Source organism: Rhipicephalus microplus, chromosome X (assembly GCF_043290135.1).
Source record: "Rhipicephalus microplus isolate Deutch F79 chromosome X, USDA_Rmic, whole genome shotgun sequence".
Classification (NCBI taxonomy): Eukaryota; Metazoa; Arthropoda; class Arachnida; order Ixodida; family Ixodidae; genus Rhipicephalus; species Rhipicephalus microplus.
In genome coordinates this window covers 137,786,660-137,811,616 of record NC_134710.1, presented here as the reverse complement: position 1 = coordinate 137,811,616, position 24,957 = coordinate 137,786,660, and the positions used below count along the sequence as shown (strand labels likewise).

Genomic DNA, 24,957 nt, shown 5'->3' with positions numbered 1-24,957 from the left:
ATACCTTTAAATACCTTTGGAAACTTTTGAAAACTGCACTATTCTATTGTCACACCCACTCTTTTTTTTTTCCAAGTTTTTATGTTCTCTGCCCATTGCACGTGTTGACAATGCCTTGCGTAAACTGCGCCAGAATGTCTGGGAGCATTCCAGATTAGTTTGAGATCACGTGCTATGCTTGAGCGTGCAAACGCCAAGAGTCAAGTTTATTCTCGAATGTTTCTGGCCCCCAGCAATATTGCTAGAATGTTCATTGCCGCATCTATGAATGCCAACACGCCTTACCGATCCGTTTATCGACGACTGATGCTCTGTGCGCTGATAACAGTGTACAGCAGCATTGCCTGCTGTAATTTGAATTTCCATTTTATGGCCACAACTTTGGTCAAATAAGGAAATCCACCTTGAAGATGCCAACGGCTCCCTTCATCCACGTGACAACACCAAGACATCTAGTGGAGGTGCTGCGAGTTCAGGTTCGTGACGTAACATGGAAGCAGCCGTGCAAACCTACGCAGCCGTAATCCGGCACCGCTACTTAACCGCAACGCAAGACGATGAACTAGTTACCGCGACATACTATTCAACGGCAACAACGTCACCTCTCTCGTGAACACTCGTCAGTAAACCATTTCGTCAGTGAACCGTCGTCAGTAAACCATTTGCCACAAAGATGAAGAAAGTTAGAACTGCTTGGGAAGGCCCCGAAATCCAGACTGCTGGAGGCCATTCAATAATACCAGCTGGAGTCTCCACAGCAAGAGTCATCATCAATAACTATACTTATCATGCAAGCTTTGTAATACTACAACATCACCCCAGAGATGTTATACTTGGGATGGACTTCCCAAGTCAGCATGAGGCTGTCATTGACCTGAAGTTCTAGTCAATAACACTAACCTCAAAAAACACGCTGCTGACACCCATGGCACCGAAAAACAATGCATTGAATGTGCTGGAAGCGCAATTCACCACTTCACCTTGCTCCAGCATCATCATTTCTATCAGCACCAAAACACCAGCAGACTTTGAAAGCATCATCAAAGGCAATTAGCCCCTTTTCTTGGGCCACCAGATTTATGTCGCAGGAGGTATATAACTAAGCTACATCATAGAAAAGAGAACGTAATGGCGAAAAATTTCAGTCATGAATACAGGCATCTCAACATTAGTACGACGTTCGCCTACACGGAGGAATTTCTGGATGCCAGCAATTCTTTTACTCTCTTCAATACTACCGAACCGGCTTTGACGAATCAAGGTAGCCAACCAGATTTCGACATCAACCCAAACCTTCCAAAGTGAAAGCAAGACCAGCTCGAAGCCCTGCTCCTGCAATTCAACAACCGTCTCGCGTCATCATCATAAATTAGACAGACCCCAGTCGCCAAATATTGCATTTTAACAGAAGAAAGTGCCCAACAAGTATATCATAGCCCGCACCCAATTTTGACGCACGAATGCGATACTATGAAGAAACAATTCGACCGAATGCTATGCGATGACATCATTCAACCATCCAAGAGCCCATGGGTGTTTCTCATGGTGTTGCTGAAAAAGAAAGATGGAACCCTTTGTCTATGCATCGATTATTGTCGCTCGAAAATAATTACAAAAAAAAATGTGTATCTTCAGTACTCTCTCCCACAGATACGAGAACCTCAGATCGACTCTACAATGCGAGGAACTTTTCATCGATAGACCACCATACTGGCAAATAAAAGTCAACGAGAGAGACAATGGAAAGACTGCCTTTACAACATCAGGCGGCCGGTTCGAGTTCAATGTCATGCCCTTAGGTCCTTGCTCAGCTTCTGCGACTTTCTAATGCATTATGAATAGGGTGTTGGCTGGCTTGAAGTGGCCGACGTGCCTCATGTACTTGGACGACGTTGCAGTGTTTGCCTTAAACTTCGACAAACACTTCCGGCACCTTGACGCTGTACTTCAAGCAATCAAAACCGCCAGAGTAGCCCTGAAGCCAGAAAACTTTTTCTTCACGTATGAGCTTTTGTTTTTGGGCCATGTCATCGGCAAGTCTGGAGTTTACCCCGACTCGCAAAAAACAGCTGTCATCGCCGCCTTCCTGTTGCCCACCAACAAAAAGGCTGAGCGCCGATTTTTCAGCTTGTGCACCGATTGTCGACGCTTCGTCAAAGAACTTTTACGAATCACCGACCCGCTAACCCACCACACAAAAGCCGACATGGGATTCAAGTGGGATAGTATAAATAAATAAATAAAATTGAAAAAAAAAAATCACGGCATATCCACGGAGTGAATGATGATAAGTGGGGCTTCGAAGCATCCGTCTGTCCATCTATCTGTCTGTGTGTCCATCCGTATGTCCATCCATCTGTCCATGCATCCATCCGTCCATCCATATGTGCTTCTGTCCGTCCGTCTATTTATCTGTCAGTCTGTCTGTCTGATACTGCCGGTTACACCTGACGCAGGACAAAGGTTAGACGAAGAGAAGCTTCGCACCTAAATACAGCTTAGCCTTGCGAAAATTTGGCTACACAATTGCCCAAATGGAAAGCAAGGCACAAATGTTTTGTTGTTCTCTACTCATCCATGATTGCATCTGTATCTAGTGGCCACTGCAAATGCCAAGCCTAGGTCAGACAAGGCTAGAGAAACAAGCAGATGCCCAGAGTAATGTTTGAATTTTTGTTATATGCCCCCCTCCCCCCCACAAGGTATTTCTTGCAAATTCTGTAAAATGAAACAACTCATTTAAACAACTCCCTTAAAATAAAACAATACATTTGAAATGCAAGATCAATGTCCTATATTTACCTCTAAAAAAGTTTCCTCCTGATACTTTTAACTCAACAAGCAGCAATAAAAGGCACTAAACAGTTCAGGCATCTAAAGAGTTGCTTAAGGGAACACATCAGCAGCGTGGCAAAAGAATGACAAGGACACCTGGTGGAACATTGCCAAAATTCTGGGTGCACACGCTACTTTGACAATACTGCAGCGTTGTTTAGAGACAAAGATTGGTTGAAGTGGAAGATGATAAAAGCAGCAACAATGAACTGCCGTGATTAAGAGTATGTCAGCGCACCATCCCTTCTCTTATCAAAGAAAAATATGGTTTCTTGACAGCAGCTGGCAAAATTGCAATGTAACGCACACATGTTCTTTTGATTAGGTGATTAAGTGCACTGCTCCTCCTTTTTTTTTTCCTGAGCTCTGATATTAAACGTTTGTTAGAAATAAGTGCTTGTGCATGTCATGTCTCTCTGTTTTTTGTGGAAGAAGTTCCACACTATAAAGCTTGTAATCAGGTTAGTACACCAGTTTGCTCTGCTATCATGAGTTTCAACCACCCTCTCATTGAGCCTAGTTAATTTTTACTAGCGGAAATAGACTATACTGTATTTTAGCAGTACGAAAAGGCTGAATTTTGCATGTTCTGAGAGCCTTTACTACAACACAAATGCCTAAATAAATACGAAAACATTAACTAATAACACCGTGATCTTATACTCACATAGTAGCCAAGATGTCAGTTCAAAATCAAGACACGTGAGCATCGCATTCCTTTTCTTCGCAACAAACCTTTCCCCATAAAAATATTTTAAAAAGTTGAGGAATAACACTTTATCAATCTAAGCTCATGCGGTATTTTCGTTACATTGATCTCTTTAAAATAACACCTCGACTGTAACACTGTAATTTGTCTGTCAATACTGGCATTGCATATCTCTGCAGAGCCATGCATTACACCCCTTGTGAGCATCTCATTCTGCCAGTCTACATTTAAACGCACTTGCTCAAAGAATTAGCAAATAACCACATATTTATCAACAATGCCTAAATTTGCTATACTCTTTTATGTTATATCAGCATGCACTTTGCAATGATCACTAAATAGTATTAATGTTATAACATTTATATGCCTAGGTGTCCTTAATGCTTCACAAACATTTCCTAGCAATAAGAGCTACTGGTGGTGCACAAGATAGCAGTTTACGTATCTTGTCTGACACTTTCCAAATAGCTACTGTGCAAGCATGAGCATGCTTTCCAAACGAACAGCCTCAACCGAAGACTATCATATAAAACTATTTTTTCCATTCAACATCCCCCCTGCCTTTTACTTTATTTCATTTCTACCTTTATTTTTACACACTAGGGAGCTTAAAATGATGCATGACATGCACACAGCAAACCCTGAAAAGCATTGATCAAGGTGCAGTGTGATACCACAGAGGTCTTCTGACTCGGAGCAATTTTTGGAGCTGCGAAATTTTCATTTTGGAGCATTTCGGAGCAGCAAAAGTTTCTATTGTGGAGCACATTGGAGCAGCAAAATTTTCATTTTGGAGCACTTTGGAGCAGGAAAATTTTCCATTTTGTTGCAATCTGGAGCAGCTAACTTCACATTCTGGAGGAGACACAAGTTGCATTTACATTCAAGGACATGAATATTATTTTAAGAATCTTGTCACCTGGCAAGAGCTAAAAATATTTCCATTAATTTCAAATCTCATGAAGCCAGTCATCTTAGGAGCACTCTCTATTTCAGTTGATGCAAAAATCAACTAAAATTATTATGCATTATTATGTTGGCCATTCTGAAAAAACTTGTTCAATGATTATTTTCGTATCAAATAAATAGAATACTGGTTGAATAAAATTTTACTTCATGAAATAGCATTTTATATACCTCCTATGTGGTTGTCAGTATATATGGTAGACAAACCCTGTGACGTACAACACTAGAGACACAGTCACAACTGCATTTCCCTCAGACGACTCCAAGGATACAGAAAGGTTCTTTTTCTTCACAATAGATTGTAATGCTGGGCTTAACATGATGACATTTAGCCAGTCTCATAAAGCCAACCTCCTCTGGTGCTGATTTCTGTGCTGAAACTATACGAATCAACAAACTTTGTTTTCCTTTTGCAGCGATGTTTTATGCGACTGGGGCATTCTGTCTATACTCCAAAATTCCCCTGTAGTGTTCTAAAAAGCAGTGCATAAAAAAAGAACCTCACAGAGTACCCTATAAAAATGCCTAGAACGACTAGATGGTGAGAGCCATTTTCTTTTTATTGTGATTTATTTCTTTTTTTATTTTTATTTATTTCTTATTGCGATTTTATTTTATTTTATTGTCAGGTGACGAATGCAGCTAAAGCAGAGATAAAAAGTCACAGTTTCGACGTAAGGGCGAAGTAATGAATGTGATGGCAACAACTTGGAATGTAGCGCTGAGAATGGCAAGCAGATGGAAAAGTGCAGCGCACTGCTCACGCACAAATGACGCACGAAAACAACATTCACAGGACGAGAGCGAACTAACATCATTTACCGCTCGACACTTAACACGCTGTTTAAACAAAAACGATGCACGAATTGTTGTCACAAGTACAGATGAGTGCAAACTAACAAAAGCTAACGAGTGTCCTAGTTATACTTCGATGTGTATGAAAAGCACGCTCTTTTTGCAAATAGGGCCTGTGCAGTTGGTTGGGCCCAGCAACTAAAACGAACTAACAATGGTTCGGTGAAAGCCGTAGGCACACGATTTTCCCCACCGAAGAATAAGCGCGCGCACAAACATCTACCCCCCCCCCCCTCGCAGAGCCACGGCCGGGCTAGGCTGCACCTGCACGCGCTTGTTTACTTACGGCCTTCTCAACCCTCGCGAATACAATGGTAGAGTTTCTGAGTATGTTTCGCCACCCGTTGGCGGTAGGGGTGCAGCGACCCTGCCATTGCATCTTCTGCGCCGCACACACAGCACAAGAGATTGTCGATGTGAAACCGTGGAATAAGGGTTCTCAACAATGAGGGGGAGGGGGATTACTCAAGAAGTCGGTGGTAGAGGGATCATCTCTCCTTAAAAAAAAAGAAAAACTAATGTTATCAGACAGAGCAACGCATAATTTAGGTGCGCATGTGCTCGATAATACAAGCCAAGGCTTAGTAAAAATGCAGAAAATTGGCTAACGAGGCATAATGCATGAAGTACAAAGAATTGGAAACGATTAGAGAGAGATAGAGGGATAAACAACACTGAATCTGTTCTGCAAGCGGCGAGCATCACACACCTTTGGCACTTGCTCTCGTTGGACGAGGCCGCAATTAAAGGGGCCCTGCAACACTTTTTAAGCATGGTCAGAAAACACTGCCGATCGGTAGTAGAGCCTCCCGACAACACACGAGCCAAATATTATAGGGCAGCACGTGGCCTGGAATTCACAATAAATTATCAGTCAGCTGAAAATTGCTTTCTTTTCTCTCGACAAATCACGAAATATGCCCGAAAATCACATGTGAATTACCCATCTATCAGCCATTGGCTGATTTGAACATGACGGGCTCGCTCGTTACGGAGATCGCCGCGAAAGGCTGCTACTTGTCCACGCGTGCACGCGCGATCACACTGAGAAAGTGGCGCATTCGAAGAAAAAAAAAAGTGCTCAAGGTCACGAGGCGCGTGTGACGTTTTTCTGTGGCCCTGCCATCCCTCCTTGCTTAGCTTCCAGCACTTTCCTCGAGACGAGAGAAGAGAGAATACAATCACAGGATTCGACAAACCTTTGTAACTCCACTCGCACTGGACTGATTCTTAAAATTTTTGCGGTGTTGAATTTGTGAGGCAATAAGCTTTTCCAGTGAAATCATTCCGTGGTTACTTGAAAAGCATTTCAGGGCCCCTTTAAAGGTCGCTTACAGAAATGACGAGCACACCTTCCCTTTGCTAGCTGTTTTCTATTTCTTTATTTTTACAAATACATCTGTAGTGATTTCCAGGGCTAAAAGCTACAGTCTGCTACTTGACAGCTCTTCGAAACACGTACGTGACTTGTATCTCTAACGGTTAAAAATATGAGTAAAAGAAAGTTTACTTCTGCTGCTGAAACACCCCTTTGGACGGCGCTTGAGGAGTGGCGTGCATTGTCAAGGTGTTAACGCCACCTGTAAACATTAATTCCGGAGATCCCCGCGCTCTTTTGCATTCCTTCGTATTGCAAGCCACATTCATGAATAATGTGAAGAATGCAGGTGCTTAAGCTCGCAAGCCGCTTGCTTTCGGACTAAAATCTCTAGTGCAAATCATTTCTGCGTTATACTTGGAGTTCGTGGAACAGCATGTTTAGGAAGAGAAACTGACATCCCTACTTTTGGGCATGTAAACAGCTTTTTTTTTTTAATTCTCTTGTGGATATACAAACAGGTTGTTGCCGATTTTTCTTTCCCTCTAGAGAGACTTGCTTTATTCTGGTATTTGCCCACCGCGGCTGCATTTTGTTCAGAGCTTTCTCAGTGTTCAGTCTACAATGATTTTTCGACTCGGGAAGACGGTCGTACAACCTTCAGTATGAGCAGTACGTATGGATATATATTAGATGTGCGATAGTGTATTGTTGTGTTCCGTATTACAAGTCCTGTTCAGGGAAAACACCCGGTGTTTCTTTTCACCAATTCCCAAGCAATGCTGAACTGTGTGCTAAACGGCAAAAGAATATTGTGAGAAGGAACCTCAACATCAACGACAAGTCTGCATCGACTGTCTTACACAGCAGACACTTCCGCGATGTAGACTATGCGCCTGCGTGCCGCATCAGAAAACTTCTTCCCAACTCTGCGCCCACTCTCTTCCAGGACTATCCTTTCTACATGAGACCAAGTACAAAGAAGCCCCGCAAGGATCCTGCTTCACGAGCTTCGTCCCTACGCCAAACATGAAGGAAGCGAAAAGCACAGCCCAACAAACCAGACCTGGATGTTGCGACTTCATAAGATGCTTTCACTGAACAAGAAGCAGTAAGTGTTTGTACGCAAACAATATAAAGCAATGCTCATCGCGCGGATCGATACCTGGCTATGATAGGAAGATTACGCTCCCAAGTATCATACGATCGTTCGAAATGTGAGAAGGTGCAGCAGTTGTTGAAAGAAGAGAAAAGGCATCCGCATATTATCGCACCATGCGTGTGTTAAGATAATCGCAACACACGCACAGAAAGGATAAAAAAAAAGCCGCATTTCTTTTGGATCAAATAGCCCCGTTGCGGTGGCCTAGTGGCTAAGGTACTCGGCTGCTGACCCGCAGGGCGCGGGTTCGAATCCCGGCTGCGGCGGCTGCATTTCCGATGCAGGCGGAAATGTTGTAGGCCGTGTGCTCAGATTTGGGTGCACGTTAAAGAACCCCAGGTGGTCGAAGTTTTCGGAGCCCTCCACTACGGCGTCTCTCATAATCATATGGTGGTTTTGGGACGTTAAACCCCACATATCATCATCATATCATCATTTTGCATCAAATAGAATGTTACGGAGATGAGCATTCAGCGTACCCAAAAAAAGTTGTTAGGGAGTGTGTGATATGGCACTTTCTGTCCCCAAAAGGCTACGATCACGCTCGCATTTCGGGGATTCTGACACTGCCAGCAAAGTGTACTCTTCAGAAGTATATAGGTCCAAGCCCAACATCATCTGGTATGAGCAATGCTATGAAGGACCGCCTGGTTCACGAGGCCTCGCTACTCAGCAGCAAACAACATGTGGCCTCATTAATAGATGAAGCTAGCATACAACAAAAGTGCATCAGTGATAGGAAGGCTGATGCAGTCTTTGGCCTCAAGGACAAGCCGGAGAGTAGCACGGCGAGTACAGCAAAAGAAGTCCTTGCGAACAGAGTCCTCTTTGTGCTGCATGGTACCACTAGTCGGTACAAGATTCCATGCTTGTACTACTTCACGAAGCAACTGAGCGGTAGAGACCTCTTTGCATGGACGAAGGAGGTCATTGCAGCTATGGAATCATGTGGCTTTATCATCATTTGCATTGTCATGGATAATTATTCAGCAAACGTGACGATGTTTAAGCACATGGGTAACGGCAACCTCAACACAGTTGTACATCATCCACACGATGCCAACCGCGTTATCTTTCTGAGTTTTTACCCATGCCACGTGCTCAAAAAAGTTAGAAACCAGTTCCTTGAATGTGAACTTACAGATGACACATGAGTGATTAGTGGTGCATTTATGCAGAAATTATACGAGCATGAAAAACACAAGACTGTGAAGCTGGCCCGAAATTTGACGAGGAAGCATGTCTGCCCTTCCAATAAGGAAAAAATGAATATGCTGGGAGCAGTTGAAGTTTTCGCCCCTCAAGTATCTGCAGCCGTAGAGCACCTTCAGCAAAATTCCACGGGTGCTGCCAGAGATTTCAAGGAAGCAAGTTCAACCATTTTCTTCATGAAGTCCATGAAGAAATGATTCGGCATTCATGACACTTCATTCAATGAAAGCGGCCACAAAGCTCCCAATTTTAGGAGCCGTGACAATCGCCTACTGTAGCTGAAGGATGATTTTATCGCATATGTGGAAAAAATACAGAAGAGTTCCATCAGATCACAGATTGCTGGCTTCACCACAGAGACGTACGAAGCCTTGCTTTTTACAAGGTCGACGGTGGAAACAACAGAATTCCTCCCGGAGCAAGGCCTCAGTTATGTCCTGACAAAGAATTTGAACAGTGACCCCATTGAAGCAATCTTCGAAAGGATGCGGTCAATGTGCGGCGGGAATGACATGCTGGATGCTAGAGCCGTCACCGCTGCTTTGGACCACATCGTTAAGTTGCACATCCCAAGACCGTAAGAAATCAAGTTATCAAATGAGGAAGTTAAGGAAGAGGCTGCAATGATATTGAATATACTTGATAAGAACTTGAGGTGTTTGTTGGAGTACGAGGCTTGTCCGTCTCCATCTGTCACTTTCTCCAGCTTAGCATACCTCCGCAGTTACATCGCCAAGCTTATTACAGACCTTGGATGCGACTTTTGCGCTGCGGACGACAAGCAGCATCAGCTGTACAAGCTGCTGCAAGCACAAGAGAGGGGCGAACTACACTACCTGAGGCCTGAGTTTCTAGCTTTTTTGGACAAGATAGTGGTCTTTTTTGATAAGGCCTCTGAACACCTGCCACGCAGATATGTGCTAGAAGTTTTACAAACAGCAGTCCAGCCCTACTTGCAATGCACTCCCATCTTTAGCTGCCCTGAAAGCGTTGACGAGAGCCGCTCCCGACGATCAGCAGATCTCATAGCCGTAAAATTCCTAAGAATTCTCCCCGTCAACCACACAAACCAACTGACTGATGCAAACAACAAGCCTTCCACCTACAAACACAAGCCGACTAGGAAGCATTTTAGGCTGTGAACAAGACATTTGTGAAGTCCGGCAAAGTTTTTCACTTGAAAGTGTTCAACTATTGCCAGTGCTTATGAGCAATAAATATTTATTTTCAGACCTCAGAATGTCTACATGTTTGATGGTGGAGAGCCGTACTTCGGGCTGTTACATTTACACATTTTTCAATCAATTTAAGCTCGATGCACCTAGCCCAAATAAGAAGTCAAAACAAACCATTTCTGTGCCTTCAACAATTAGGCAACTTGTTTTTCAATGTGTGGTGAGTGGAGAAGCGTGCCCGATTAGCCTGGCCATGGCAGGGCAAAATGGGAGATAAGCGCGCGTCAGCGCATTCTGCCGAGCTGGGCGCCGAGCGCAGGTGGCTTTTTTTCCATCTTGAGTTTTCACATATATATATACAGTGAATGACGGCGGCGGCAACAGCAAAAAACCAGCCGACAGGGTTCATATATTTGCAATAGCAATAAAAGAGCCGACGTACCTCCTTTGCACGGAGTGCAGATGCGTTAGCACCACCCCGTGTGCCAGGCCTGCCATCGATTGTTACTAAAACAGAGAGGAACCCGCCACCCATCTTCAAAAAGCAGGAAGGAACTACGAACGCAAAGGGGGGGGGGGGGGACCTTGTCATAAACTTTGGGTGAAATCACTGGCACTCGCGCTGATTCGGCAGGCATTAAAGATTGCTGTTATACCCTTCCATCTTGTACACTCAATGCGAATACACTGTTGGTATTGCATTCATTGTTAAGAGCCTAAGTAAAACTATCAAATAGCATCTTTTGGACATCATCATCATCATCAGTCCAACTACGTCCACTGCAGGACAAAGGCCTCTCCAATGTTCCGCCAGTCAACTCGGTCCTGTGCTTGCTGCTGCCAATTTATACCCGCAAACTTCTTAATCTCATCTGCACACCTAACCTTCTGTCTCCCCCTAACCTACTTGCCTTCTCTAAGAATCCAGTTAGTTACCCTTAATGACCAGCGGTTACCCTGTCTACTTGCTACATGCCCGGCCCATGTCCATTTTCTCTTCTTGATTTCAACTATATCCTTAACCCGGTTTGTTCCCTAATCCACTCTGCTCTCTTCTTGTCTCTTAAGGTTACACCTACCATTTTCCTTTTCATTGCTCGTGCATCATCGTCAATTTAAGCTGAACCCTCTTTGTAAGTCTCAAGGTTTCTGTTCCGTAGCTAAGTACCGGCAAGATACAGCTGTTATATAACTTCCTCTTGAGGGATAGTGGCAAGTTACCTGTCATGATTTGAGAGTGCTTGCCAAATGTGCTCCACCCCATTCTTATTCTTCTAGTTACTTCAGTCTCGTGGTTTGGCTCCGCAGTTATTACCTGTCCTAAGTAGACATAGTTTTTTACAACTTCAAGGACACAACGTTGCATAACTCAGGTGAACGCAGGTTATAGGGACAATGGTCACTCAGATTGCTGAAGCGGTTTTTACACTGTCCATTATCTAAACACGAAGCAGAGGTTAGTAGCGCAGCAAGTTTACGAGCATGTCCCATTAGCCCTCGAGATAGCGCGCTCGCAAATGTACCCTTCAAGCGACGCAGCTTAGGCCACCCCCCCCCCCCCCCCAAAAAAAAAAAACAATGCAATGAATGCAATGACGTGATGTTTAATTTTTTTTAACCGTCAGCTATTGACCTTGGAAAGCAAGGGGCGGACAGCTAACAAGGCAGCCGCTTCACCGTGGGCCTTCCGACCCCACAGCCGCCAGCGATAGCCGCCCTATTGAAAGCTGCGTGTATTAAAACTTGATTAGGGCTGCTCCGACCAGGATGCATACTTTAGATAATGAGATGACATTTAAAAAAAGCACGCAAAAATTTTGAATACGGACCCTAGGAATTTAGAGTTCGAAATGACAGGGTGTTTTAGGAGGTTTCACCGCAACAGCGATTGCAAATGGGGATGTGCTGATGGAAGGAATTAAGAAAATGAACTTGTGAATGAAGATTCATGAATAATGAATAATAAAGGAAAATGTCGACGCGTTTCCACCGTGCAGTGTGCAGTGTTCCACCGTGCAAATAAACAAGTCGTCGTTTTGTATCGCCTATGCGTCTATGATGATGATGAGTGCTTTTTAATGGCGCAAGGGCCAATTGATGGCCAAAGAGCGTCATTTCAATAGTCTAGAGATATGAACAATGATATGATGTGTGGCTGTAATTCTAGAGATATGAACAATGATATGATGTGTGGCTGTAAAGGGGCCTTAAAATTCCTCGCGCTAACGCGGGTTAAAACATGGAAGTAATAAAAGCATGGCAGTGGTGTGAAATATGCGCTGTAAAAGTGGATGGAAATGTCATGATATTAATATCATGGAGGAGATGTAGTCATCGCAGCCACAACCACGGTACAGAGGTCGTGCTACGGATGACCTCAAAATATCGGGTGAAAGCTATGCACATCTTTTAAAAACGTGATAAGTGTATGTAGTTTAAAAAGCGGATCCGTACCGATGAGCATCCCAGTGTGTAGTGGGAGCTGCTGTCGGTAGGGCAGTAAAAAATGCTTTTTCCTTAGAGCATCAAGCTCATTGCACTGGATGAGAATGTGGAGAATCATAAGTGGTTCTCTACGTCTCTCACAATACGGTGGATTGCCGGTAGACAAGAGATATGAATGGGTGAGTATGTATGTCGTGTTCTAAGCCTTGTTAGTGTTACTTCTCTGTGTCGTGATTTTGATAGTGGCGGCCAATAACCTAGTTGCGGCTTAATAGCATGGAGTTTATTGTCTGTGTGTTTATCCCACGTGCTCTGCCAATACCCCCTGAGCTTTCATTTTTAGGTTTAGGTTTTCATTTTAGGTTTAGGTTTTCATTTTAGGTTTAGGTTTTAAGTCAAGTACAGGGATTGGTATTGATGCATTGGGAGTGGTGTTGTTGGCGGAAGCAGCCAGCTTGTCGGCCAATACGTTCCCTTGTATTTCACGGTGCCCTGGAACCCAGCAGACAACGACGTGCTGTTTTGGTGTGTACAGTGTGCACAGAAGTGAGTAAAGTGACACCAGCACAGGGTTCTTGTGTTTTTTAGGAGTTTTCAGGGCTTTGACCACGCTTAGGGAATCTGTGTATATTACCGCCTTTTGTAATTTTATCTGTTTGATGTGTTTTACGACCGCCAGTATTGCGTAAGCTTCTCCTGTGAAAATGCTTGCATCAGGATTAAGAACGCCGGCCTCGGAAAAGGATTGACCTACCGCAGCATATGACACAAAAGTGTTTGACTTTGACGCGTCGGTAAAGAACTGAGGACATGTGTATTTATGTTGTTGTTCTAGGAAGTATGTATGTATGTGTGCAAGTGGTGCGTGCTTTGTGACTTCAACAAAAGAGACATCACAGTCTATAAGCTGCCACTGCCACGGTGGCAGATATGTTGCATGAGCCATTAAACTGTGTTTGAGAAGAGGCACACCCGTTTCTTCGGCCAGGCCCCTTACACGGAGCGCATAGGGCTGCCTAAACGAAGGACGGTTCTCGAACAAGCCAGAACAAGACAAATCATTAATTGTGAAATGGGAAGGGTGTTTCTTGTCTGCCTTCACCTTCAAAAAGTACAAAAAGGTTAGGAAACATCTTTGTAGGTGGAGCGACCATTCATTCGAATCCACATACAAGCTCTCCACAGGGCTAGTTCGGAAAGCACCCGTAGAGAGGTGAATGCCTAGATGGTGGACGGAGTCTGGAAGCTTCAAGGCTGATGGTGTTGCCGACTAATAGATTATAGCACCGTAATCTAGGCGTGTGCGTATGAGGCTTTTATATAAATTCATTGGACATTTCGTGTCACTACCCCATTTAGTGCGTGACAACACTTTCAAAATGTTCATTGTTTTTAAGCACCTGTCCTTTAAATACTTGATATGTGGGATGAAGGTTAGTTTAATGTCTAATATGAAACCAAGAAACTTGTGCTCGGTCTTCACTGACAGAGGTTGACCATGCAGGTCAGGATGGAGGCCCCTCTTTCGGCTGAACAACACACAAGTGCTCTTTTGCGCATTGAGTATAAAACCATTCCCATTTGCCCATTGAGATATCTTGTTCAACCCTAGTTGAACTTGACGTTGGCACATTGATATGTTGCACGATTTGTAACCAATCTGCACATCATCGACATATATGCAGTAAAAAATATTACGTGGGAGAGACAGGTGCAAGGAATTCATTTTAACTATGAAAAGTGTACAGCTCAATACACCTCCTTGTGGCACTCCTGTTTCTTGGATAAATACTCGAGATAGGACAGTGCCAACTCGCACACAGAATGTACGGTTGGACAGGTAGCTTTCGATAATTGTCAGCATTCTACCCCGCATACCTAAATGTGACAGGTCTCGCAATATGTCAAAGCGCCATGTAGTGTCATATGCCTTTTCTATATCGAGGAACACAGAAAGAAAAAATTGCTCATGAACAAAAGCGTCGCGAATCTGTGCCTCGATACAGACAAGGTGGTCAGTAGTGGACCGAGCCTCTCGAAACCCACACTGGTATGGGTCAAGTAAGCCATTAATTTCAAGGAAGTGCATCAGGTGCCTGTTAATCATTTTCTCAAAGACCTTGCAAAGACATCTGGTTAACGCTATTGGCCTGTAGCTGGAAACTGAGGCCGGGTCCTTGCCTTGCTTTAAAATTGGGATAACGATAGCTTCCTTTCAGGCTGAGGGTACCTCGCCGGAAGACCATATCGCATTGTACAGAGCGAGGAGAGCTTTCTGGGTTTCAGTGAGCAGGTGTTTTAACATTTCATATGCCACACAGTCCGGGCCTGGGGTAGATTTATTGCAGCAGGTAAGTGAGGCTTGTAGTTCAGTCAAACAGATGTGCTCATTGTATGTTTCATGTGTTGTGGGTTTGCACTCTAATCTCTGTTTTTCTATTCTGGTTTTGTATCGTTGGAATGCTTTACTATAGTGTGATGAGCTGGAGACCTGCTGGAAGTGCGCCCCATGAGTGTTTGCCTGGTCTTCCAAGCTCTCCCTTTGTGTGTTCACTAGAGGAAGTGTGTGTACTTGTCTTCCTGCTACCTTACTAACCATGTTCCAGACTCTCGCCTCATCTGTGTATGAATTAATGCCTGATAAGAATTTATGCCAACTTTCTCTTCTCGCCTGTCGGCGCACCCTCCTTCCTTGCCACTTGAACTTCTTGAAGTTTATAAGATTCTCGGCTGTAGGCGAGTCTCTAAGCAACTTCCATGCCTTATTTTGTTCTTCGCGCGCATTACGGCACTCATTATTCCACCATAGGACTCGTCGTTTGCCTGGCGGTCCACATGTTTGTGGTATACATTTCGTTGCAGCATCAATCAAAAATGCTGTCAGGTAGCTCACAGCAGCTTCTACGCTTAATTCCTCCATGTCAGTCCAAGTTAGGAGAGTCATTTTTTGATACTGTTCCCAATCGGCTTTGTCGGTGAGCCATTTGGAGACCTGTGCAGGACATATATTTGTTATTGATGTGCTGATAACGATAGGAAAATGGTCACTGCCATATAGATTATTAATGACCTTTCATTTAAATAGAGGCATGAGTGATGGAGATGTTATGCTGAGGTCTATGACTGAGTACGTATTGTTAGCGATGTTGTAATATGTTGGCTCTTTCCGATTCAGAAGGCACACACCGGAAGAAAAAAGAAACTGTTCAATCAGGCGACCCCACGCATCGCAGCGAGAGTCACCCCATAAGCTACTATGAGCATTAAAGTCTCATAGGACGAGATTGATTGATTGATTGATTGATATGTGGGGTTTAACGTCCCAAAACCACTATATGATTATGAGAGACGCCGTAGTGGAGGGCTCCGGAAATTTAGATCACCTGGGGTTCTTTAACGTGCACCCAAATCTGAGCACACGGGCCTACAACATTTCCGCCTCCATCGGAAATGCAGCCGCCGCAGCCGGGATATGAACCCGCGACCGGCGGGTCAGCAGCCGAGTACCTTAGCCACTAGACCACCGCGGCGGGGCTCATAGGACGAAATACGGTTCTGGAAGTTCTGCTATCAGCGACTGAAACTCATGTTTAGTCAGTTGATGGTGTGGCGGTATGTGTATACTGCAAATTGTTACCTATTTGTTGAAGATGACAGCTCGGACAGCTACTGCTTCCAGGGATGTCTAAAGGGGTAAACGTGTACAGGCTGTTCCTTGATCAACAATTATGGCAACACCACCGGATGAGGCGACAGCATCATCTCGGTCTTTTCGAAAGATATCGTAATTTCGAAGAAAGTTAGTGTGTCTTGATTTTAAGTGTGTTTCTTGCACACACAGCACTTTTGGTGCATGTTTGTGTACAAGTTCTTGGATATCGTCGAGGTTTCTCGGTAGGCCTCTCACGTTCCACTGTATTATATGTGTCATTTTAAAGATGTGTGGTGCTGTGTATACAAGAAGTGTCACTTCAGGTTACAGGGCCTTTTGGGGCCCCGTAATTCGACGTTTTTCTTTCTGGGCGTGCTACAAAGAGTTGCGCCTATCCTTCGGCGTCTGAGGTGCTGGAGGAGTGGGACTTGTATCCATCACCTCCTGCGAGGTGGCGGATGGTGCCTGATGAGCAGGTACATTCACAGAAGTTTCGGACGCAACTGCAGGTGCAGTGGTCCGGGGTCCGGCAGACTTTGAAGTCTGCTGAACCTGTTTGGCAGGAGGCGGAGCAGCACAGGCTACTCCAGCCATGGGCGCAGATGCCGCGACCGTAGTCACACTTCCTGTGACATTCGCAGACGCGAAAGATGTGGCACGGCACCCTGGCGCGTCACATCTGCAAAAGATGATGATGTTTGATGTTTTGTGGTGCAAGGGCCATTTCACAGCCAAAGAGCGCCAGTTCATCTTAATAAATATATGGACAATGATTGTGACAAGCGGCTGTATAAGGGCCATAAAATTCCTCACGGTAAGACAGGTAAAAACATACAAGTAATAAAATCATGACCATGCCGTGAAATGTGTGTGTGGTGTGAATAAGTGACAAAAGTTCGTGATAATGAAAAACGATGATGGACATGTATGGCATTAGCACAGGTACCTCACTCGTTCATACCCTTGCGTCCAAGGGCTGTGAGGCAAGTGCTTTCTTGTGTAGCCACCGCAGCAAAAACCTCCCTGGAGAGGTCGTGCTACGGAATGCCCGGGTATATGATATGAAAATTATGTATTTCTTTTAAAAACGCTAACAATGATTTATGACTAAAAAGCGGTTCCCTACCAACGAACATTGCAGGGTGTAATGGTATATGTTGTCGGTAGGGTAATGGAAAGTGTTGTTTTCTTATAGTGTCCAATTGTTTGCACTGAACTAAAATGTGAAGAACTGTTAGTGCTTCACCACATCTGTCACACAATGGTGGGTCGCCACTGGACAAAAGATATGAGTGTGTCGTGTACGTGTGTCCTATCCTGAGTCTCGTTAGTATTACCTCTATATGACGCGATTTTGATACAGGCAGCCAATGACCAAGGTGTGGCTTAATAATGTGTAGTTTGTTTTGTGTGTGTGTATCCCACTTGCTCTGCCAGTAGTCCCTGAGGTTTCGTTTGAGAGACGGCTTAAGATCAAGGGCCGGGATTGATATGGGTGTAGGGGCAGTGCTTTTGTGGACGGATGCAGCGAGCTGATCCGCCCTCACGTTGCCTTGAATCTCACGGTGCCCTGGCACCCAGCACACTACAACATGTTGTTTGAGTGTGTAGAGTGTGCACAAAATGGAGTAAAGTGAGACAAGAACTGGGTTTTTTTGTTTTTAAGAGTGTGCAGAGCCGTTACAACCCTGGGGGAATCCGTATAAATTACTGCTTTTTGTATTTGTAATCGCTTAATGTGTTTAGCCGCAACAAGTATCGCATAAGCTTCTGCTGTGAAGATACTTGTGCCTGGATATAGAGGGCCAGCATCCGAAAAGGATGGGCCGACAGCAGCATAGGACACAGAGAAGTTAGACTTGGAGGCATCTGTAAAGAACTCAGGACGTGTGCATTTGTGTTGAAGTTCAAGAAGTATGTTCGGATATGGGCAATAGGCGCATGTTTTGTAACTTCTAGAAAAGACACATTGCAGTCTATAGTCTGCCATTGCCACGGTGGCGGGTATGCTACAGGAGCCATTAAACTGTGTTCGAGTGAAACTCCAGTTTCTTCAGCTAGACTCTTCAGGCGAACTGAGAAGGGCTGCCTCATCGAAGGCCTGTTTTGAAATAGAATTGAGCTCGATAAATCATTAATAGTAGAGTATGAGGGGTGCTTCTTGTCTGCTTTCACCTGAAGGAAATAAACAAAGGACATGTAAGTTCTCTGCAGATGAAGCGACCACTCATTTGACTCAACATAGAGGCTTTCTACGGGGCAGGTGCGAAAAGCACCCGTAGAAAGGCCGATGCCCAAATGGTGCACAGGGTCCAGCATCTTCAAAGCACTTTGAGTCGCAAACTGATAAACAAGGGCCCCATAATCTAAGCGGGTGCGAATGAAGCTTTTATACAGGTTCATGAGACATTGCCTGTCACTACCCCACGTAGTATGTGACAACACTTTTAAAACATTCATGGCTTTTAAACATTTTGTTTTTAAATACTTGATGTGCGGTACGAAGGTCAACTTGTTGTCCAAGATTAATCCTAAGAATTTATGCTCCGCATTAACAGACAGACGTTGACCGTTCAGTTCAATGTCGGGTTCTGAGTGCATGCCTCTCTTTCGGGAGAACAAGACACACGTGCTTTTTTGTGGGTTCAGTCGGAATCCATTTTCCTCTGCCCATTTGGAGACCTTGTTTAAACCTAACTGAACCTGCGGCTCACACATTGCCAGATTGCAAGATCTAAAGCCAAGCTGGACGTCATCGACGTATGTACAATAAAACATATTGCGAGGGATGGACGAGCGCAAGGAATTCATTTTGATGAGAAAAAGTGTGCAGCTAAGTACACCACCTTGTCGCACGCCTGTTTCCTGGACAAATGTTTTGGAAAGAACCGTGCCCACTCGGACACGGAATGTCCGGTTTGACAGGTAACTTTCGATTATGTGAAACATTCTTCCGCGCACGCCAAGGTGGGACAGGTCTCTTAGAATTCCAAAACGCCATGTTGTATAATAAGCCTTTTCGATATCGAGGAACACAGAGAGAAAATATTGTTTATGGACGAAGGCGTCTCTGATCTGTGCCTTGATAGGAACAAGGTGGTCTGTGGTGGATCTACTCTCTCAAAACCCGCACTGAAATGGGTTGAGCAAATTGTTTGTTTCAAGGAAATGTACAAGTCGGCAGTTTATCATTTTTTCGAAGACTTTGCACAAGCAGCTTGTAAGTGCAATAGGCCTATAACTTGAAGCTAAACAAGGGTCCTTGCCCTCTTTCAAAATGGGAATAATAATAGCCTCTTTCCAGGAGGTAGGGATAGTGCCAGAAAACCAGATAGCATTGTACAAAGTAAGGTTTTTCGTGTTTCGATTGGTAGGTTTTTAACATTTCATACACCACACGGTCAGAACCTGGGGCAGAAGTACTGCAGGAGTTTATAGACGTTCGCAGCTCAGCTAGACTGAAAGCTTGGTTATATGCCTCGTATCTAGTGCATTTGTGTTCGAGTTTCTGCTTTTCTATTCTTGTTCTGTATTTTTGGAAAGTGTCAGTATAGAGGGACGAGCTGGATACCCGTTCAAAGTGTGCACCGAGGAAGTTTGCCTGATCTTCCAAGGTATCACCCTGAGTGTTTACGAGTGGAAGTGTGTGTACTTGTTTTCCTGCTATCTTACCGACCATGTTCCAGACTTTAGCCTCCTGTGTGTATGAATTGATCCCTGACAAAAACTTCTGCCAGCTTTCTCTTCTGGCCTGCCGACGCGTTCTCCTGCCTTGAGACTTTATTTTCTTGAAGGTGTCAAGATTTTCGCCTGTTGGTGAGTTCCAAAGCAACCTCCATGCCCTGTTCTGTTCTTTTCGCGCATTACGACACTCTGTGTTCCACCATGGGACGTGTCGTTTGCCGGGCATTCCAGATGTTTGCGGTATGCATTTGGCTGCTGCGTCAGTTAGAAAAGCTGTGAAGTACTGCACAGCTTCATCTATGTTTAACCTACATATGTCTGTCCAACTTAAACGTGTAGTGTTATGGAACTGTTCCCAGTCTGCTTTGTTTATCAGCCATTTGGGAACATGTAGAGGACATTCATATGTTGTTTGTGAACTCAACACTACAGGAAAATGGTCACTTCCATATGAATTATTTATGATTTTCCATTTCAGTAGGGGTAGGAGTGAAGGTGACACGATGCTGAGGTCTATAGACGAGTAAGTTTTGTTGGCAACATTATAGTATGTTGGCTCTTTCCTATTCAACAAACAGGCACCGGAAGAGAAGAGAAATTGTTCAATGAGACGACCCCGTGCATCACAGCGAGAATCGCCCCACAGTCTACTATGTGCATTTAGGTCCCCAAGAAGCAAATAAGGTTCAGGCAGTTCGTCTTTTAAAGACTGGAATTCACGTCTTTCAAGACGGTGGTGGGGAGGTTCGTACAAAGAGCAGATGGTGACGAGTTTGTTTAAAAGTACCGCTCGAACAGCCACCGCCTCAAGGGATGTCTGGAGTGGTAAATGTGTACACGCTACTCCTTGATTAATGATAATGGCTACGCCACCGGATGACGCCACAGCATCATCTCGGTCCTTTCGGTATATGACGTAAGCACGTAAAAAATTTGTATTGGAGGATTTTAGGTGTGTTTCCTGTACACACAGCACTTGAGGTGAGTGTTTGTATAAAAGCTCTTAGACGCCGTCAAGGTTTGTAAGCAGTCCTCTGACGTTCCAATGTATAATTTGTGTTTGCATATTGGAAGTAAAGTAGTGCTGTGTGTACATTAAGGGAGTGACTTGTTTAAGCTGAAAAGGTCGAGCTCAAGTAACAGGGTTATGATCAGGCCCTGTTATGAGCTTTTTAGTTCTCTTGGCGCGCTCCAGAGAGCCGCGCCGCTCTTTTGGCACCTGGGGTGCCGCCGTATCCATTGCCTCCTCGGAGGCACTGGATGCCCGCTCATGCGAGCTGGTTTTTCGAAGCTTGGGCCTCGCCTGGCGAGGTGAGGCCTTGAGACCCGAGGACCCTGGAGTCTCTGGTCTCTGTTCAATAGTAGGCGGAGTAGACTCAACTACTGCCGCCTTGGGGCCAGGCGCCACAGCCAATGGCTCGCTCTGCGCAGGCCGAAGGAGTGGCGAGGGCTGGTGCGACGCTTCCCCCTGGGGCGCCGCATCAGCATATGTGGGGCTATAAAATGGCGAGACTCTCCTTCTTGCTTCTTTAAATGTAATGTTTTCTTTTATCTTTAAAGTGATGATCTCTTTTTCTTTTTTCCAGAAAGAACAGGAACGTGAGTACGCGGCATGATTACCGCCACAGTTCACACAGTGTGCAGGTGCTTTGCAGTTGTCGGACGCATGGCCCACGACTCCACACAGAGCACAAGTTTTCCGGCCACGACAGCTTTGCGAGCCGTGGCCATATCTCTGACATTGGAAGCAACGGCGGGGGTTGGGAATATATGGCCTCACGGATGTCTTTGTATACCCAGTTTGAATGGTTTCCGGCAAATCGCTCGAAGCAAAGGTCACTACTACTAAGTGTTTGGTTGGTATTTCCTTTTGATCTCTTCTTATCTTAATACGTTGTACGTTTGTCACGTTCTGGCTCTTCCATCCTTGTTCTGGGTGCTTTCACGATCACCCGTTAAATCTGATGATACGGACATATCAGCCCTTGACCTTCCCCTCTCTGCCGTCAGCGTCACAGACATGCCATCCGAACAGCGGAAGTACCCTTGGATTGCCTCGCTATTGAATATGCTTTCTGATGCATCAATTTCCGGTTACCCGCGTGCTCTTCGCCGCCAAGCAACACATTTCGCCATACGGGATGGCCTGTTATACCGTCACAACTATCAAGTGGCGGGTCGTAAATGGCTGCTAGTCATACCCAGCCATATGCGGTCTGATATGTGCAAATATTTTCATGCTGAACCGCAACACGCACACGCCGGTGGGCTAAAGACGTATGAGTGGATCCGCCAACGTTACTACTGGCGGGGTATGTACACGTTTGTACGCAAACACATTCGCTCATGTTCCCAGTGTCAGCAGCACAAGACAATTCCTCATTCACCCGGTCAACTGCAGCCTTTACCATGTCCTGCACGCCCATTTGACCGTGTTGGGATTGACCTATACGACCTGCTACCATGCTCTGTTGGTGGTAATCGATGGGTGATTGTGGCTGCCGACCATCTGACAAGGTACGCCGAAACGGCAGCGCTACCTTCGGCTGGCGCTCGTGACGTTGCAACCTTCATCTTGCACCGGTTTGTTCTTCGTCATGGTGCACCACAGGAGCTCCTGAGTGACAGAGGTCGCGTATTTTTGTCCGAAGTTCTGCAGCAGCTCCTACATTCATGCCGTACGGTACACCGCACATTAACAGCCTACCACCCTCATACGAACAACCAAACGGAACGTTTCAACAGAACCCTCGGAGACATGCTCGCTATGTATATTGATTCCGACCACTCCAATTGGGACGTTGTTCTTCCTTTCATGACGTACGCCTACAATACGGCGATTCAATCAACAACAGGCTTTTCTCCGTTTTTTCTTTGATATGGTCGTGACCCATGCAACACACTCGGTACAATTCTGCCATACAATCCTCATGCCTCCGAGTTCAGCCCAGTTTCTGAAATGGCCGAACATGCCGAAGAGTGTCGTCAGCTTGCACGGTCTTTCACAACGGATAACCAAGCCCTCCAAAAAGATCGCCACGACCATGGTCTTGTTCAGAATACCTTCCCCGTCGGTTCTCTCGTGTGGCTCCGACTGCCTTTCCACTCTCCTGGACTGACTCCCAAGTTTGCACCGAAGTATACGGGCCCTTACCACGTCATACAGCACCCTTCTTCTGTCACCTATGTGATTGAACCGCTCAAGCCGTCCACGAACAAGCGCCGCCTTGGTCGTGAGACGGTCCACGTCAGTCGCCTCAAGCCCTGTTACGACCCTGCTGTTCTCTCGTCACCTTGAGTCGCCAGGATGGCTCGTCTTCGTCGCCGGGGCATTGTAGTGGGGAATTCGCAAGGCAATGACTAGTGGGACCATCGCTGAGTGTGAAGCGCGAGCGGGTGCACGAGCTGTAGACGCTGGAATGCCCGAGCATTTGTTTCCGTACCGGCTGTCTGCCTATTACCTGGCGTCGCTATTAAACCCCCTTGCAAAATAAATAAATAAATGAGCAATCCAAGTGATTTAGCTATTAAGAATGCATGCTTTAGATTATAAGTATGATACTCGAGTTTCGAGAAGGAATTACTCCTATTAGAAAAATAAAGCGCGCAAGAGCTGTTATCTCAATCATATGTTTATATAGTGCTATTACAGTGATAAAACTGTGGTCGCATTGTCGGTGTGGAACATGCAACAGTTCCAGCAACGCTCGAACAGTGGCCTCATGCAATAAACTGTGATATATGTAGGTGCGAGAAATCACTGTAACAACAATGCAGTAATTCACCGGTTTCGTCGCACACTTCCATCAGCCGCTAGCTAGGCCCAAAAGCCCCCAGATGACCGCACAACTGCTCTCTTCTATTGTTATCTGTGGGTAGTATATGCTTGAAAGGCTATGGGCAGGTCATGAAAACTTACGTGAACCATCGCATGTGTCGTTCGTACCGCATTTCATCTTTATTTTTATCGTACATACTCCGTTTCAGATTTGAAATTTTTACAAGATTGCACCATCTCGCCATAGACAAATTATTTCTGCAGCTGCTTGTGGTGAGGTTGGACGGGGCTGCTAGGCAGTGGCACTGGTGAGGTGGGGCACCGCTGCAGAAGATGAAGTGAGAAAGTAAGGCTTACATTCTCCTGGTTACGTGTCGCATATTACTTTCATTTGTCTGTGCTTAGATGGCGACGTAAAAGCGCTCACGCAGATATTGAGGTCTAATAGTGCAGAGCCAACCACAACACGGCTTCTCACAGCTAGAATGTTGGTTCGAGATGTTTAATCTGTGAATTACTTGATACATGGATTAGAAACAAGAAAAATGATGTAAATAATACGCGCACATGAGTGCATCACAAAAATCATGCATCGTTTGCTATGGGGATAAGTCGTGGCAGCAGCTGGCGGCATCTCTGGTCCTTACACACCAATTTTTAGCTCCACAGGCTACACTGTACATACTACACCTGAAGGTAGCACATACAGTAACTCTAGGTCATAAGTTTATAGGGAACCAGCGCTGGAGTTTCCGCGATATCCTGGCGGCCAAAGCACGCACTTCTCAGCTGTTCCTGCAGGCGAGAGTGGTGGCTGGTAGATGCGGTATGGGCGCACAGCCCCGAAACCAAACTATAGGCCGCTGGTATTCAAGCGGGACAATAGTTAGAAATGAGGGAGGACGTATCCCTATATAGTTTTCCGAGTTCGTAGTATCAATAAGAAAGGAGGTGGCATTGCATCTAAGCGGTCAGACGAGCAAAGTATGTTTTGCTCTCACTTTTTAGTCTAGTGGTGTCAGGCTGGTTTCAAAACCGAACTGCGTCTGTCTGCTAGATTTATTCAATAATGAATACGGCCCCTAGTGAAAACAAGGACAAAACAGCCGCATTTACACGGTGTTTTGCCGGAAATAACACTAGCATATTGTTACGGAAAAGAAGAG

The 24,957-nt window shown here is 45.1% G+C and overlaps 1 protein-coding gene across 3 annotated transcripts in view; it reads right to left on the bottom strand.

Annotated features, from left to right (window-relative positions):
• Window positions 1-24,957, bottom strand: part of LOC119176537 (AKT-interacting protein) — an 83,751-nt gene that overhangs the window by 43,603 nt on the left and 15,191 nt on the right. The gene's annotated exons all lie outside the window — the stretch shown is intronic.